Source organism: Oryctolagus cuniculus, chromosome 16, assembly GCF_964237555.1.
Source record: "Oryctolagus cuniculus chromosome 16, mOryCun1.1, whole genome shotgun sequence".
Classification (NCBI taxonomy): domain Eukaryota; kingdom Metazoa; phylum Chordata; class Mammalia; order Lagomorpha; family Leporidae; genus Oryctolagus; species Oryctolagus cuniculus.
The window spans coordinates 49,637,814-49,656,078 of NC_091447.1; the positions used below are offsets into that span (position 1 = coordinate 49,637,814).

General features: G+C 40.5%; 1 pseudogene; it reads right to left on the bottom strand.

The window, feature by feature from the left end:
- Positions 1-2,623: 2,623 nt before the first annotated feature.
- Positions 2,624-3,379, bottom strand: LOC100356711 (serine/arginine-rich splicing factor 10 pseudogene; annotated as a pseudogene).
- Positions 3,380-18,265: the final 14,886 nt, after the last annotated feature.

Genomic DNA, 18,265 nt, shown 5'->3' on the forward strand with positions numbered 1-18,265 from the left:
CATTCTTAACCAAACTCAAATAAGGCGTCCTTGTTAAATATCATTTTAAAATCCATTACCTGTCTTGTCTCAGTTCCTCTACCACAGCAGTGTAGAATTTATGTTACAGAGTCGGGCTGCACGTCCTAGTACTCATTTTCTGGGCTGCTAGAAGCTGAGTGGTTTGAAAGCATGAGAAGTTTATCCTATCCCGGTTCTGGTAGCCAGGAGTCAGATTCAGGTGTCAATCTTGCAGGCTTCTGCTGTTATTACAATCGATTTTCTCCACCAGGTTCCTATCTTGTGTCCACAAAGAATGAGGAGCACAGGCAAGGAAGAATGTGTGCAGCAGTGGTTTGCTGAAAGCAAACAGGGAGGGGTCCCTTAGGGGGCCAGCTGTTGAGGGCTGATGGTCTAGTTCTTATAGGCTGTCAAAAGGGGAAGCTCTTGTGATTGGTCTGGGAGAGGGATGGGCGGTTAAGACTGGTTCCTCAATAAAGACAATAAAAAAACACATGAAGCTCCTGGCCCCTGGCTTCGGCCTGGCTCAGCCTTGGCCATTGCAGCCATCTGGGAACTGAACCAGTGGATAAAAGATCTCTTTTCCAGTCTCTCCCTTTCACTGTAACTCTTTCATATACATAAAAATAAGTCTTTTAAAAAATAAGTATTTTTAAAAGGAGGTAATGCTTTTCCTTTTCAGCATGAAAACAGGGGCAGAAAGTAATGAGGCAAGGGGTGGGAAGGTGTTGGTCACTTCTACTGCACCCTGTGGCCCTCTTAGAACCTCACTATTTAGCACTAAACATTTAGAAAATCTACTGACTCTAAGACGCTGTATAAAGGTGTTCCTTTTAAGAGGAATGGGTGCTGGAAACTACCCGTTAATATTAAATATTAAAAATTTACTACGTTGGGCCCGTGCCATGGCTCAATAGGCTAATCCTCCACCTGCAGCACCGGCACCCCGGGTTCTAGTCCTGGTCTGGGCAATGGATTCTGTCCCAGTTGCTCCTCTTCCTGTCCAGCTCTCTGCTGTGGCCCAGGAAGGCAGTGGAGGATGGCCCAAGTGCTTGGGCCCTGCACCTGCATGGGAGACCAGGAGGAAGCACCTGGCTCCTGGCCTCGGATCAGCGCGGTGCGCCAGCCGCAGCACACCAGCCATAGCGGCCATTGGGGGGAGAACCAATGGAAAAGGAAGACCTTTCTCTCTGTCTCTCTCTCTCACTGTCCACTCTGCCTGTCAAAAAAAATTTTTTTACTATGTTGTCCAGCAGAGCATGTATTTACAAACTATAATGGTATTAAATATTAATTAATATGTAAAATATTTATTAATTAAAGATTAATAACATGTTAGTTAGCCTTTAATAAATTGCACTGGGAGAGAAGATAAGGTGCAAGCTGCACATTTATCTGGCCAAATAGGAAAGTTAATTTTTTGTTAATATGTTTATGGAAAGTTCTTTTTTTTTTAAAGATTTATTTATTTACTTGAAAGTCAGAGTTACACACAGAGAGAAGAGAAGCAGAGAGAAAGAGAGAGAGAGAGAGAGAGGTCTTCCATCCGATGGTTCATTCCCCAGATGGCAGCAACAGCTGGAGTTGCACCAATCCAAAGCCAGGAGCCAGCAATTTCTTCCAAGTCTCCAATGCGGGTGCAGGAGCCCAAGCACTTGGGCCATCTTCTTCTGCTTTCCCAGGCCATAGCAGAGAACTGAATCGGAAGTGGAGCAGCTGGGACTCAAACTGGTGCCCATCTGGGATGCCCGCACTACAGGCAGTGGCTTTACCCATATGCCACAGCACTGGCCCCAGGGAAAGTTCTATAGAAAGATTTCAATATCATTTATGGTTCTTGAGAATTGGGTGCTACCTCAAAATATAGCATCCTATGTAATGTTTTTTTTTACAAGAAAAGGGAGAGAATTTCTTTTTTTTTTTATGAGGTGCAAACAGATACTGGATACTTTTTAAAAGGCAGATAAACCACAAAATTACTTATCTTTGATAGTATATCGGGTTTTATAATTACATTAAGATGTGAATGGTGTAATATAGTTACAAATAATACACTTCAAACAAAACAGTGAGGCCATATGTAATGATACACTAGATTGTGCTCAGTAGACATTTATTGAATATGGGAATTATCTATTTTTCTATCCAATTACTTAGTACAATATTTTGCCCACTGTTAAGGCTCAATAAATATTCACTGAACATACTGATTAGGAAAGAGGTGAGAGGAGATGGGCCCCCTCAGCTGGATGTCAAGTATAATTGGAATCTACGTGGGAAAAAGTGGTTAAAGAAGTCAACTCTATGTGGTATTTAAGCAAATATACTCAGATGCCAACGAAGCAAATGATTAAGCAGAAAATACTGGCACTAGAATAAACAAAGGCAAAGTTTGCCAATAATGGCTAAAGAGGAATTTTAAGGAGAATCCAGAAAAAATCTATATTGGACCATACCTTTTCCCACCCAATTCAGTTTGAGACAGACCAATAGAGGCACTGTAAGAGACTATGGCTGTCTTCCTTGATATTCAGACATCCTAGTTTCAAATAATTTATTATGGACCTGTTACCCATGAATCAACATAAACCTATTCATATTTAGGGATTAGTTTCCACAAGTACAAAGTTGAACTTCCTTTTATTTGTCCTAAAATGCTTACTTTCAAACTTGAAGGGACTTCAATTATTCCATGTAGTTTTCGATAATTCTTTTATCTTTTCAGACCAGAGTCAAAATATTCGTACAGTATTCATACTGCAGCACCTTCCACGCACCCTTTGGTTGCTTGAACTGCCCTTCTTTGGTTCTTTTTCCGCTTTCAGATCTTTCTTGAAGTGTAGTAAGCAGAACTGTAGTGGGTGTTCCAGCTGCAGTTCGGTCTATCATTGTCGGAATGGCTTCTGCTACGGCGAGGTCTTCCAGTCGGGCTACTGTTTCTAGGATTATAAGATCTTCTACAGTTGTAATCAGAAGACCGACTTCTTCATCTCCTTCTGTCATAACTTCGGCTTCTAGACGCCTGTATGTGTCATAATCATCATGACGTGAAGAACTGTACGCATTCCTCCCTTCCTTGGCTTTCACCTGATTTGGTGTCTTCCGATCTCCCTGTGCAAACTGCATTTCAGTCTGACGTCCACAAACCATCTTCTGTCCAGACCATGTAAAGCATCTTCATCATCACCAACATCCTCAAACTGAACATAAGCAAATCCTCTTGGACGGCGAGTGTGGAATCAAGCGGAGCATGCACACCAACTCTAGGACCATAGCGACCAAACTCGCGCCCTAAACCTTCAGACCTGGTGTCGCCCGCCACGTTCCTGACCAACAGAGACGTGTTGGGGGGGTGGGGCGGGCGCAGGTAGCGGGACATGGCAGTGGCGTGAGTCTCGGCCGAGGGCACTAACGGGCTCAACAAACCGTCCGCGGCCGAACCTCAGACAGACACAGCAGGAGAGAATTTCAAAAACAGCACATACTTTTTTCAAAGTGATATTTCAGCTTCACAAAGTTATCTGTAAATATAAAATTATTTGTAAATTTGAAGCTATATATGTACATTGGAAGGTGTTTTTCCCAATTACAAATTATGAAACAAAGATCTTCTAGAGTACCAATCTCATGTTTCCATGAGAGAAGGATTTAAAGTTAACTTCTTATCATATATACTTTTAAGGAAAATCCTATTTTTGCTTATTTTTATTTTTTATTTTTTATTTTGACAGAGTTACAGACAGTGAGAGAGACAGAGAGAAAGGTCTTCCTTCTGTTGGTGAGTTCACTCCCCAAATGGCCAACACGGCTGGAGCTTCACCTATCGGATGCCGGGAGCCAGGTGCTTCCTCCTGGTCTCCCATGCAGGTGCAGGGTCCAAGCACTTGGGCCATCCTCCACTGCCTTCCTGGGCCACAGCAGAGAGCTGGACTGGAAGAGGAGCAGCCAGAACTAGAACCCAGCACCCATATGGGATGCCAGCGCCAAAGGCGGAGGATTAGCCAAGTGAGCCAAGGTGCTGGCCCCTATTTTTATTTTTTAATTGACATAAGTGTATGTGCATTTAGCATGTGCATTATATTTTGAAATATATATATACACATTGTGGAATGACTAACTCTAGCCAATTAACATATGCATTTCCTCACACAGTGTCACTTTTGTACTTCTACTCTAGAGTATTTTTCCATAAGCCAATGTATTAATAACTATGGAAGATGTGGAATCAAACTAATTGCCTATCCATGATGAATGGATAATGAAAATATGGATATATCCACAATGGAATATTACTCATCCATTAAAAAAGGAAATTCTGTCATTTCTGACAACATGGTTGAACCTGGAGGACATAATGCTAAGTGAAATAAACCAGGAACAGAAAGACAAAGACTATTTGATCTCACTCACACGTGGAATCCAAAAGTCAAGGAGATTTCAAGAATTTTCTTTGAAGTTTTTGGCAGAATTAGACATCCAAAATATTTGTTTACATCAAAACAGAAGGTCTGTGAAATTTTAGATAAGACTGAGTATGAATGAGATATCTATATAATTATGTTTGCAAAAGATCCGGCAAATGTCATTTTTCTGAATGTTTCTGAACAACTCGTTCTCATGAACATAGTCAATCTTTCAAATTCAAATATATGCATATATATGTACAATTTTCTTGCATAGAAAGCTAAAGCTGAATTTGTATTATAAAGTACTATATAAAAGAGAACACACATAAATACAAACTATTTATAATTCAGAAATCTTGGCTGGCACTGTGGCTCACTAGGCTAATCCTCTGCCTGTAGCGCCGGCACATCCGGTTCTAGTCCCAGTTGTGGCGCCGGATTCTGTCCCGGTTGCCCCTCTTCCAGGCCAGCTCTCTGCTGTGGCCCGGGAGGGTAGCGGAGGATGGCCCAAGTGCTTGGGCCCTGCACCTGCATGGGAGACCAGGAGGAAGCACCTGGCTCCTGGCTTCGGATCGGCGCAACGCAGCAGCCGTGGCGGACATTTGAGGGGTGAACCAACAGAAGACCTTTCTCTCTCTCTCTCTCTCTCACTGTCTAACTCTGTCTGTCAAAAAATAAAAAAATAAATAAATCCTGAATAGTTAAATCATAAACTTGAGTTGCTTATAACATGTTAAATTTCAATACTTTATTACTAGCTCTAAAATACTATGTAAAAGTCAGGTGTTTATTTTTGAAAAAACTCATTGATATCGCCTCATTAAAATTTTTAAAAAGAATCCTATAAGCAGTTTGTGATGCAGTTGTCCTGTTCCTCTGACTTGGAAGTTTGGGATGTGGGGAACGGCAGGTCAGGAGCTACCTCGGTGGGCTTCTCACCTATGCTTCCTTTGAGCCCTGAACCCTACAGAATCTTCATCTCCCTCCATTTCTTTTCATTTAGAAGTTTTATGTGGAACTTGCGTGTATTTATATGAAAGCTTATGCTTAGTCTCCTTTTACTCTTTAATAATAAAAAGGTACCAGTATGTACAATGAAAGTTTATAAGGTAAAACCGAAAATATCAGATTCAGGACAACTGCCTCTCTTTGCTTCACATCGGAAGTGTAGCTTTGTGAATGGACTTTGCAATCTGGGCCAATATTTTGGAAACAGAGAGTCCAGCCATTGTGTCTCTATGTGTGCTTGTTTACATGTCTGCACAGTTTATTAGTAAACAGAGCTGGATAACTAAATTTCAAAGCAGATTCCAGAGCAAACAAATTTGACCTTCGTGATCTTGCTACTATGTTCACCCTGCAGTGGATCCATCTTTTCACACAGCAACCTGAGCACTAAAATGAGTGTTGGTACATTTCATTAAAGTCTTCCTATACCTGCACAGACTATGGCCTCCTAACCTTTACCTTTGACCTTTGGAAGCATCACAGAATGTTGGCATTTTTTCCAAAGGTTCAATTTCTGAAGGGGAAGTATTCAATTAAGATCATCCAATTACATGATATAGAAAAAGTAGTTGACTCAGAGTTAAGTTATGTCAAAAGAACAGCAGGAAATTGTCATAAACCAATCTGGACTTTCTCAACTCTGGCTTCCTGGTAGCAAATTTATTTTAAAAATATATAGACTGAACGTAGTTGGTAAATCAGTTGCAACTATGAGTATTGGATCCAGTAATATATCTCCTCCAACAAATTTCTTTCATATTTCCTCCTGGCCCACTTCATGTTCAAATAATAATTCATTTGCACAACTGGATAAAAAATAGCAAATCTAAATAGGGAGTAATAGTGGGAGGTTGTTTAGGAACCAAAACACTTTAAAATATCCCAGCTGTTCTGATACAGTTATCATGCCAGCTATTTCTGATGGTTAGATGATGGTGAGAGGCAGAACAAACTTTCAATACAGCTATTTTGCTAACCATGTTTCAGTCATTGTGGTATGCGTTTATCTTTCAGTGTGACGCACCCCATATGCACACATGAAAAAGATGCCAAGAAGACGCATGCGTTCTTTAAAAGACAGAAGTTCATGAATGCAATGCTTGGTACTTTTTACCATGGGAGTGTTCTCACTCAAATGAATTGTGCATTCATTATAGGGTAGCTTAGATTCATTTCCTAAGGATTCCCAAACGACTGATTCATGCAAGGTGTCAGGAGCAGCCTGGCTCCGGTCCCTGGGACTGCCTGCCCACGTGCTCCTGAAGCAACGTTCTTCCTCCCAAAGGACACAGGGATGCAGCCCAAGACCTGGCACTCTCAAGCTCTGCACCCTGGTGACTGTCTCAGAGGACTTCACCGTTTCTTCACATATAATGTATTGCATGACAGTCTCCATTTCGGGGGTTGCTGTGAGGGCTACCTGGTTACGTTAGATTGGCTCCTGGACCCTAAGAACTGTTACCTGAGTTTGTTATCATTGACTTAGATGCTCCCTTCACTTTTAACCACTGCTGACTGCATGTGTAGAATGTTTGTGTGTTGCCCGCTTTGTGCAATTTAAGAGGATTCTAAGGACTATTTTTCCCACCAACATATTTTCCAACTTACACAGCATTGAACATTAAGTATAAATAAAGTGGGGGTCTGATCCTTGGTGAAAGCAATGCAAAGTACATAAAGGCAATGGTAAATTTCCATGTGAATCTTTTTCTAGTCTTTCACACCCGAAAATGAATCCGTTGATTAAAAGAGAGCTAATAAAAATCCACCTAGCCTGACTTGATCTTTTCCATAAATCTGTATAAGTGTGCTACTAACCCCTCATCCAAATTGTATGTGCTTTGCTTTCTTGCCCAAAATTTCTGGAGTGTGATTGGAAGCTAAGTCATCTTTGAATGTTTATGCCTTACATATACCTACTCAGTAAATATGCGTTGAATTAAGTGTGAGGCGAGTTATACAATCAAGGGGAAACGGAGCAGGGCAGACACAGTTCCTACAGGAAGACACAGTGCTGAGCGCACTGAGAGGCGAGGAATCTGGGCAGAGAAAGAACACACGAGCATTTTGCAGTCTGGAAACCTAAGTGCTGACAGGAAGTGACTGGGAGCTGAGAGATGTGAATTAATAGATTCCCATCAGCCATGGGAGAGTTAACATTAATGCCTTGTAGTTTTTTCACAGTAGTTAGTGTGACGTTGCTCATAAACATCTAAAACCATCATGTCTAGGGACCAAAACAAACAAACAAGGAAAGCTTCATGAGTAACTGGCTCCAAAAGAATTGACAATAGAAAAAGGAGTCCGGGACTGTGATCCATCTGTCAATTAGCAAGAGCTGTAGCTGAGCTTTTCCTCAGTTTTTCAGATAGCAAGGCTGAGCAATGACCCTATTGTTTCATTTCAGAAGATCTTAACTCCAGGGGCAGAGCAGTCAGAGAACAGACAGTCCTCCCTGTTCAACAAGAGTGTCTCTCACATTCATAAAGTCCAGACCACTTTAAATGCAAAGCTGTTTATCATCTGTTTATAACAAAATATCATCCTTACCTTGAAGTGATAGAGAATTAGGAGCTTGCCTTCAGAAAATTTCTGAATTTACTTAGACTCCGTGAGGACAAGAAAACAAACAGGACAGCATACAATATAGGTTAGTAAACTCGAAGATCAGTCTGCATTCAAAGAAAGATCACCTCTCGACAGAGAATCATGTGGTCGGAACATTGAAGAGACCCCAGAGATTTTCTCCATCAAAGTTCCCAACTTGTTGATAATGAAATTAATGTCTCCTGAGAGAAAGTTAATTATCTACGGCTTAAGTGCTGTTCGTCGTAAAACTCAAAACTCATTTTTTTAGTAAGTTTTAGTTTTAATTGATGCATAGTAACAGTACCTGTTTAAATGATACAGTGTGATGTTTCAAAAAATATTACATTGTGTCATGACCAAATCAGGGCCCTTGGTATACCCCTCACTTCCAATGATTGTCATCTCTAAACAGTCCAAATGCTCTCTTCCAGCTGTTTGGGATATAAAATAGATCACTGTTAACTATAGTCACTTTAATGTGTAAGAAAACACCAGAACTTATTCCCCTTGCCCACTTGCGACATTGTACCCACTGACCTAACTCTCCCTCTCCCTTCCCCCTCCCCCCTCCTTCATAAAGGGAAATTTATAGTCCAGCTCTTCCCTTGACAGTGCGCTATCACGACTGGGAAAGAAACATTGAGACATAGAAGATACAATCCTCAAGAGACTGAATCAAAGCGTAGAGAGAGAGTCATTGTCTTAACTTAGTAGAAAACAGTAAAAACAATTTACACTGGCCAGAAGAACTATGACTCTAAAGCTGTATCCTAGGGAGAAATCAATGATAAGAAGAATGGTTTGTTTTTTTTTTTTTTTAAAGACTTGTTTTATTTATTTGAAAGACAGAGTTACAAAGAGAAGTGGAGACAGAGAGAGAGGTCTTCCATCCGCTGGTTCACTCTCCAGATGGCCCCAATGGCTGGAGCTGTGCCGATCCAAAGTCAGGAGCTTCCTCCGGGTCTCCCACGTGGGTGCAGGGGCCCAAAGACTTGGGCCATCTTCTACTGCTTTCCCAAGCCACAGCAGAGAACTGGATCAGAAGAGGAGCAGCTGAGAATAGAACCGGCACCCATATGGGATGCTGGTGCTTCAGGCCAGGGCTTTAATCTACTGCACCACAGCGCCGGCCCCAAGAAGAATGTTTCAAGTCACAATCATTGAAAGGAAAATTCATATATATTATCCTGAATTAAGTGACTAGAAAGAGCTTTGTACTCATGGCACAGAAGTGGAGTTTATGTCCCGGACTACATGAGAGGGGGAAGGCACTGTGGGAAATGGCAGAAAAAGTGAAGGAAGGAAGAAACCCAGTTCCAAGAGTTTGAGTTCACTCTTGGTGGCAAGTGCATAAAAGCATCATTAAGACTGGTTTCCGTTCCCCTATTAATCATATCAGCTATCTGGATGTAAGGGGGTTACAGAACTCTGTATTTGAAAATTAAAACGCGTTTTGAGTTTTCATTAACTCATTCCTCGCCTCTCAGTGTGCTCAGCATGGTTTCTGTCTTCCTGTAGGAACTGTGTCTGCAGTGCTATATTGCCCTGCTCCGTTTCCCCTTGATTGTATAACTCGCCTCACACTTAATTCAACACATATTTACTGAGTAGATATATGTAAGGCATAAACATTCAAAGATGACTTTTCTTCCCTTTCCTTTCCATTGAAAACCTATAAGAAAAACATGTAAGCTAAAGAATGACACAAATTCCAAATGGGCTCGTGACACAGATATTCTCAATGAGAACTTCAGTATAAAGTAGTTCTTACACTTCTTATTACTTTTTTCAAGTGTATAGAAAATTTTGTGGTTGGCCCCAGGATACAAGGTTACTTGTTAGCAAGAATAACTCTTTGTATTCTAATCAACTTTGAATTCTCAGAGTTTTTGTCAGGAACTCTATCCACAAAGGTAAGTCTGTTCCCATACTACGTTCTCAAAATGGTCTTTAAACTGTAGCTTATAGGCCATGAACCTGGAGCCCACGTTGAAGGTACAAGTTTCATTACAATGTACAAGATGTCTAAGATTACATTTCATTACAATGTACAAGATGCGTTATAAATCTCCTAAATCAAGCTCACTGAGGAGGAATAGATGAGTAAATTTTTTAAATAAGTTAATTAAGCAGATTTCTAAGATGTGGTTTTGAGACTTGTGTACTGTAGAGATGAGCAATTGGTAACCATGCATTAACTAAATCACCTGTTTTAAATGCTACTTAGTTATCTCCAGCTTTCTGAAAATGGACCAAAAATGTTTGATAGTGAACAAACTCATGTTTTGTATTCTCTTTGTTGATCCTGGTTAAACACAACAAAAGTCATAATTCAATGTTTACTGGCTCCAGAATGCTTTAAAAGGTCATGGAAACACAGATGATAACAATGACTTCTTTTGGCACCAGAACAAGAATTACCCAATTTTGGCAGACAAGATAGGCAACTTGATGCATTAAGAGGTGTGATATGTTCCATGTTCTTTTGTGTCATGCAAAAATATGTACATGGTTTTTCATCTGGCATTGTCTTAATAGGATCATGGTAGAGTAAATGGTCCCCATCTCTATTTTACTTGTATTTCCAGCTTTAATTTTAAAAATTTTGATTCTCTAAGATCCCCAAAAAAGCACAATAGTAAATTAATTTTACTGTTTCTCTTTTGAGTTATACTAAGCACTTAGCAATAAACAGACATGCTTGTCAGTAGCACTTCATAACTCGGATCTGTGTTTAGACACAGCTCCTGGCCTATTTAAGCACAGTATATATTATAGACATTCTAGAGAAATTTATTCATAGCAGACCACTATATTTAAGCACATGCTGCCTATGTTTTATGCAGAATCCAGGGAAAGCACAATTTTTGCAAAAATATGTTTGTATTAACATGCTCTCTGTAGGTATACAAGATGACCCTTCTTCCCGCAAACGAATGGTATTCAGGGGTGTACATTTTGGTGCAATGAGTTAAGCTGTAGCTTGAAATGCCCACATCGGAAATTGGGGCACATGGAATGAATCCTGCCTCCACTTCTAAGCCATCTTCCTGCTAATGTGCACCCTGGGAGGCGACAGATAGTGGCTCAAGTCCATGTAGCCTTAAAATCCACATGGAGACTCAGATACAGCTCTTGGCTCCTGGCTTTGGCCTAGGCCAGCCTCAGCTATTGTAGGCCTTCAGGAAGTGAAACAGGGACTAGAAGGTCCCTCTTTCTTTTCTTTCTCTCTTTGTTTCTCTTTATTTCAAAGAAATAAACTTTTACATATGATATTTGAGATAAATTAATTATTCTTCAAAAAAATTGATCCTTGACAATATAACCTACCAAGTATGCAGCCAGGTTATAAAATGCTATATACAGTGGTTGTACTCTTGTCAAATATCTCTTGAAGAAATGCAATTACACAATTATCCTCTGTGGGGTGATTCACAATAGGTGGGAGTCTACTTAAACACGTATAGAGGGGCATATGAAGTAGAGCTGGCCTAGGGAATTGCACTTGTAAGTTGATCAAATGGGCAAGAAAGCTGTGACCTCTATGGAAATCCATGTGCAGAGAATATAATATATTAATAGGATATGCTTAGGCAAATAAAAATTGTGCATTTGGTGTGCATTTGGGGGCTACAGAAAGGGGTATTATATATACAAAGAGCAGATATATCCTACTAGGAAACTGAACATCAGAATAAGGGACCAATGAGTAGGTAGTAATATACAATGTATGAGGCAAATAAATTATGAGGATAAGAACAATTGTAGCATCAGGTAACTGCAGTTCAATAATCAGCTTTGGGTTTAATTTAATGAAACTTGGTAGATGACAAGAAATAGTTTATTCATCAGAAACTTTTGAATGAGTACGTACTAGGCTTCAGGCAGTAGTAATACGAATGGCAATTAAGGGTTTGATCCTGAAGGAAGATGATAGTAGCAGAAAGAGTCCCAAAACTTAGGTACAGTGAACTCAACAAATGCCTGGTAACCAACATTGAGGCAAGTGTCAGCTAAGGTGTCAGTGTCGATGCGCCCCGCACTGGGGTCACACAACCTCCTCGCAGTGCGCCCAGATTGCTTTTCTCTCTAGTTTACCATTTCTTGAATTCTCATTTCATGCGGAGAGTGTCCCAAGCTGCTACCCTGGTTTGTCTGATACTTTCAACCATGTTGCATTTCTTTCTCATGCAAATATCTTACTTTTCTGAATGTGGGAGAAAATAGAATAAATGATGCATACAGAACGGAAACCGTGCAGAAAGCCATCACTCCGTCACTTACTGACATTCTGGTCTGAAGCGAAAACTCTAAACTTCTCAGACCCTCAGTTTCTTTCCTGTCTAGTGGATACAATTCCCACATCACGTGCTCTTTGAAAGACTTCAATGATTCAAAGCAAGTGAAAATGCGCTGTAGTCAAGCCTTGTAATAGTGGCTTCAAAATGGCAATTGAGCTGGTGCCGTGGCTCAATAGGCTAATCCTTCGCCTTGCACAGCCAGTACACCAGGTTCTAGTCCCGGTCGGGGCGCCAGATTCTGTCCCGGTTGCTCCTCTTCCCAGCCAGCTCTCTGCTATGGCCAGGGAGTGTAGTGAAGGATGGCCCAAGTGCTTGGGCCCTGCACCCCATGGGAGACCAGGAGAAGTACCTGGCTCCTGCCATCGGATCAGCACGGTGCGCCAGCTGCAGCGGCCATTGGAGGGTGAACCAACGGCAAAGAAAGACCTTTCTCTCTGTCTCTCTCTCTCACTGTCCACTCTGCCTGTCAAAAAAAAAAAAAAAAAAAAAGAAAGAAAGAAAGAAAATGGCAATTGAAACATTCCTATGCATTAAATATATGAAAACAATATTCAAATTCTATTTCTAAATGTATTCGCTGAGTTAAAATATATAAAATGTACTTATAAAATGTTTATTCACAAAAATATTTTTATTTTGTGTTGAAATTTATTTTATGTCGGTTGCATAGACTCAATAGTATTTGGATTCTCACAATGAAGTTGTTGCAAATAACATTCCCTCCCCCCCAAAGAAACCAATTACAACATTTACCACGTTTTACAACACTCATACAATTAATTTGTTACAGATGGCACATGGTAAAAATTTTAGCAGTAACCACGTTGTAAAAGGGTATGCAATGCAATTTAATACAACAAAAGGCCAAGTAAGCTCTCCTCTCTCCTACCCCGAGCTGAGAACTTCTTACACAGAGCAACCCTGTTAGCAGTTTCTTAAATATCATCCAGCAATGTTTGGTATATTGAAAGCATAGTAACAGTCTTCTTGGAAGGGTCTTTACAGTATCATCTACAGCTGCACCTAGTCGATGTAGAAACATTAAAATGGATACATTCTATTTGCAAATTTAATCCCTTTCTCTCAACTGTCCAAATGAATATTACAATAAGAAACATGCAATACTTAGGATTTCTGGGTCTTGCAATGACAGGTGTAACCTTTTTGTAATCCATCTTATCACAATCGAATGCGCTACATGTTTGCTTCTTGCATTTGTGTCTTGTGGTGACAGTGTGTTCTCAGCTTGTGTGGCTGGGAACAGCAGGGCACAGACCACAGGATGGTAGATGCGTGTTCTGGCTGTGTGCTCAAACATTTGACATGGGTGCTCATGTGAACATGTGATTCTGAGAGGAGCTGTGACATCCTGAGAAACCAAACTACATTTAATGTGTTTACACTCAGAGCGATTTACTTTAAAGCCTGCCCTGAACAAAACGACTGAAACGGCCCGCGTCAGTAAATCCTGGAGACGTGAATCTCCTGGTCTTTCCTAAGTGTCAAAACGAGGACAGTGTTTTAAACACACTTTTAAGTATATCCTCCCTATCTCTCTCCCCTTCTCTCTCTCTCTGTCCACACACACACACACACACACACACATTATTTGAATATATTTAATAAAATTCAAATCTGAAGATTTCAAAATCCTTGAAATTACACCTGGCAATTATCATTTTCCCAGAGTTTGTTTGAAAACAGCAGCTTTCCTAATGTTGTGTTTCATTTCCACCATTATCCAAGGTTTCGTGAATTCTGCGCTGTTAATTTTTAATTTCTCAAGTTCACAGCCAGTGTTTTAGATTCACCTTGTAGCCTTCCTGGTTTTTTACCATATAAATACTTTCAACTAAATGTAAAATTTGCTGAGTTGATCACAATTGCCCATTAAATAATTTGATTATCCTGTGGCCTAGTTCAACATGATTTTCATACCCACTCTTGGCAAATATTAGTATATTATTTCTACAATGACCTGCTCACATTATGATATTAAATATAAACATAATCAGAAAGATATAATGATAGACAATAAATATGTTTATGTTTCCTTGCCTTTGATCATGTCTTCAGAGAAATGGCAATAGAATACTAATGGAATAATCAAGGAAAATAATTAGGGCTTGGTGTGGTAAAATCTTCATGTAGCATCAGATGCTTATTAGAGATGCAGCCTGGATTCTGTTTTAACGTGAGCAGACACTAATGTCTAAGTAACAGATCCTGCCCTGCCTCGTAGGAACAGTGATGTCGCCTGTATGCAGGAAGAGGTAGGCTGTGACAGGGACCTTCCACACCTGTGGTCATGCAGAGCCAACTGCGGATCCTCTGAGCATCTGTCCATGCACATGAAAAGAAGAGTTTTAAAGTCCTGTCAGGGAGTCCTGGGTTTCAGACAGCTGTAACTGCTGATCACTATTGTCTGGACTTCAGTGTTCCAAGATTCAGTAAGAAGAAAAATGAAAAAAAAAAAACAAAAAACAAAACAAAACCCTGTCCATAAATATAAATTGCCTTGGGAACCAGTGAATGTCATCTACTAACAATCGGCCTTGCTCTCCTGTCTCAATCAGGGCAGAGAGCAGCCCAGAGAGGTGTGCAGGCCCTGTGCTGTGTGACAGACAGCTCAACATCTTGTATCAACTGGCACGTGGAAACTTCACTCCCAGACCCTGGAGCATCACTGTGTAAGTGTGAATTGACACTTCCTGTGGTTCCCTGAGGACGGCCCCAGGGCTGGAGCTAATCCTTTCCTTATATTGTTGTCCTCCGTAGCATGTATTAGCGTGAACTATGAGACCCCTACAGAACTCAGTGAGAGGCACACAAAATCAGCAACAAATAACATTTTGGACTTGCAGTTTATAATTAAACACTGTAATTTTTTGCTACCATTAATGTATTGATTTCCCATAAAAATTAGCTTTCTCAAAGCATACTGCTTTTCAGAATACTTGGAAATTAAGAATTTAGCACTAATACATGGTATTAATTTCCAGTATATATGTGCATACATGCTCATATTCAGCAAACATATTCAGAATTTTACATTTCTCATATTCAATACTTTCCCTGTGCTGTTGTTAGTAATCTTCTTTTATATTCTTATTTAATAAAAAATGATTGAAGAAAGTTGTGATACATGTTAACCTGCTTGCTCACACCAAAAACAAGAACAATCAAAATGAACTAGAACAAACTATATGGTGAAGTAAATGATATGCAGTAATCCACTTAAACATACCTGAAAATAATAATGAAAATCACTGGCGTGTTGACTAGCTTGTCTGAGCAACATCGGATTTAGTGCAGCACGGAGAAATCTGTGAACTGGACCTTGAGTTTAACGTTCCTTTTCTGACGTCGAATATCTTTGCTTCATTCTTTATGCACTTTTATTGCAAGATACTTAGATGGACACAGCTTTCCTAATAAGCACTTAGTGATCTGCTTAAGATGTGTTGATAATGGAGAAGGCCTGAGAGAATGAGTAAGACTGAGAAAGCAAGAGAATAATTTTAATACATAATCCTTTGATATATTATGTATTAAATCCCATCACTTTTAGCTGAGCTCTAAACCATTAAATTCTTTAACTGAATAACTGTTTGAAAGGGGTTTTTTAAAGGTAAAATAAACGAGAGAGAGAGAGAGAGAACAAGGGAGAGAGAGAGAGCGAGAGAGACCAATAAAGAGACAAGAGACTTGGAAACATCATTGACTCTGGGGATTTTGTTGGTCCCACAGCCTCCTTCTTGATAGGCTATCCCATGTCTCATTTGTTGGAAGCCATCTGAAGTCAGATCTCTGCTATTCACATGGGGTCACAGTTATTATGGGAAGTCAATAAAGACCTTGATGGGCTTGGCGCTCTGGCGCAGTGGGTTAACACCCTGGCCTGAAGCACCGGCATCCCATGTGGGCGCCAGTTCAAGACCCAGCTGATCCACTTCCAATCCAGCTCTCTGCTATGGCCTGGGAAAGCAGTAGAAGATGGCCCAAGTCCTTGGGCCCCTGCACCCACATGGGAGACCCAGAAGAAGCTCCTGGCTCCTGGCTTCGAATTGGCCCAGCTCTGGCCATTGTGGCCATATGGGGAGTGAACCATTGGATGGAAGACCTCTCTCTCTCTCTACCTCTCCTCTCTGTGTAACTCTGACTTTCAAATAAATAAATATTAATAAATAAATAAATATCTTGAATCAGGAGTGATAAAATAGACCTGTGTGTGGAATGACCAATTCTCAGCACGAAAGAAGGTAGATTGAAGACGGGAAGCTAGCAAGGGGTTTCTGTGACAACCACTAAAACAAGGACTGGACCCAAGGGGATAGAAGTGACAGCAAACTGTAACACAGGCGTTTGTTTTGGGAATCAGAGAAGAAAGAATACAAAATAACCCACAGGTTCTTGTCTTGAGAGTTTGGTTTGTAATCTTCGTATTCATACCATTTGAAAACACGAGTACAAGATGCATAGCAGATAATAAAAAAAAGGTCAGGGCAGGAGTTGTGGCATGGCAGATAAAGCCTCTGCCTGGGACGCTGGCATCCCATATGACACTAGTTCGAGTCCCAGTTGCTCCACTTCTCATCCAACTCCCTGCTAGTGGCCTGGGAAAGTAGTGCAGTTTGGACCAAGCGCTTGGACCCCTGCACCCATGTGGGAGACCTAGAAGAACTTCCTGGCTCCTGGCTTCGGCCCAGCCCAGCTTTGACCATTGTGGCCATTTGGGGAGTGAACCAGTGGATGGAAGAGCTCTCTTTCTCTCTCTTTTTCTCTCTCTCTTTTTCTCTCTCTCTTTTTCTCTCTCTCTTTCTCTCTCCCCCCGCTCCCTGTTTCTCTTTCTCTCTGTAACTCTGCCTTTCGATTAAATAAATAAATAAACCTTTAAAAAAGGGTGAATAATGGCTTTGAGAAGGAATAATGATAATTTATTTCCAGGATATGTTAAATCTGAGCTATTTGTGGGCTAGTCAAGGGGAGTTGCATTAGCTGGTTGAAAAATATTTGGAGCTCTGTAGAGAGAAGTCTTTGTTTAAAAAAATACACTAGAGGGGCCAGCACTGTGGCATAGTGGGCTAAGCCTCCACCTGCAGCACCTGCATCCCATATGGGCACCAGTTCTAGTCCTGGCTACTCTTCTTCAGATCTAGCTCTCTGCTATAGCCTGGAAAAGCAGCAGAAGATGGCCCAAGTGCTTTGGCCCCTGCTCCCACCTGGAAGACTTGACAGGCGCTCCTGGCTCCTAGCTTCAGATCAGCTAAGCTCCTGCGGTTACAACCATTTGGAGACTGAACCAGTGAATGGAAGACCTTTCTCTCTATCTGTGACTCTACCTCTCAAACAAATTAATTAAATATTTAAAAAACAAGGAAGATATTAAATGTACACTCCATAGTGGAAATTCAGAACTACCAGTGCAGAATTTTAAAGTTGAGTGGCATAATAATTATGAAGAATGAAAAGATGAAAATACATGGTATGATACTGAAAGGAGACTTACACCTCATCTAGGATGATAGGAATCCAAAAAGTGTATATTGTATAGGAAAAACCTGGGCCGTAACAGAAAAAAATGAGCTGTTAAATATCTAGATATCTACAGTAGGGAGAATTTTCACTTCTGCTCCTGCAAAATTATTAGTTGTATGTTTTTCTTAGCAGTCACAAAAGCATTAAATAGAAGCGATTCTGCAAGCTACCTTGACAATATAAATAATGACATGCAACATATTAGCATCTATAAGGTTAATTCTAATACACTAAGAAATATCACCTCTTCCTTATGCGTTTCAGATTAGATGGTCCTAATTAGTTAAGTGTCTCAACTAGAGACTGTCCAACCCTTTCCTGCTTCTAATTAGGTCTTTAAGATTTTTCTTCTGCTCCATTTGAGCTTTATTGGAGTATGAAAACCAGTCATGTGCACCCCATGCCTGCTCCTCAGAAGCCAGA